Consider the following 774-nt stretch of genomic DNA (forward strand, 5'->3'; position numbering starts at 1 on the left):
TTTCCACTGGTAAAATGTAATTACTTAATACATTGATTCTAAAATATTAGTCCCATTGCTAGTTAACACTAACGGTACACTTGGCAGCAGGTAACGTAGATGGCAGCTAAATGGTGTAAAATGTGACTGTATTCACTGTGGAGGATTTCAACAGCGGGACATACAACCCAACAGCCTGCCGCTAAAGCTATGAGCTAAAAGACACTAGCACTATGGTCACTGCTGTTGTCGGAAACACAACGCAGACGTGACTAAATGGTGCGTTTACTTGAAACTGGTAAACCTCGTGGTGCATTCTTAGTTTTTGTAATACCCTTTTCTCATCTGTTTTTGTCGTTTAACAGCAATTTAAAAGCAATCTACTGGTGAAAGAAGTTACTGTTTAAAGTTGTTATTACAGTATTATTAATTACATTATTAATAAACCCCTTTTTTCTGCTGATCCGAAAATTGAACCGATCCGTGACTCTGAACCGTGAGTTTTGTGACCCGTTGCACCCCTAGTTCTATAAGACTAAGAATTTGTCGTCTGGTCTGGACTTTTCATAGAATAATAGAAAGTATCGATAATGGTATCGATAAAGACTCGGATGGTTAAGCAGTCTCGGAAATGGTATCAATATCAATATATCCCCATCCCTAATTATCATTGAAAACCATAGACTGTATAATATTAACCCTCTCTGAATATCCGTAACTTGTGCATACACAACAGTGTATAGTATCTCTTTAAGAAGGGGGCGGGACTTTACTTTTACGTCATTCTGATTAACA

Source organism: Perca fluviatilis, chromosome 4 (assembly GCF_010015445.1).
Source record: "Perca fluviatilis chromosome 4, GENO_Pfluv_1.0, whole genome shotgun sequence".
Lineage (NCBI taxonomy): Eukaryota > Metazoa > Chordata > Actinopteri > Perciformes > Percidae > Perca > Perca fluviatilis.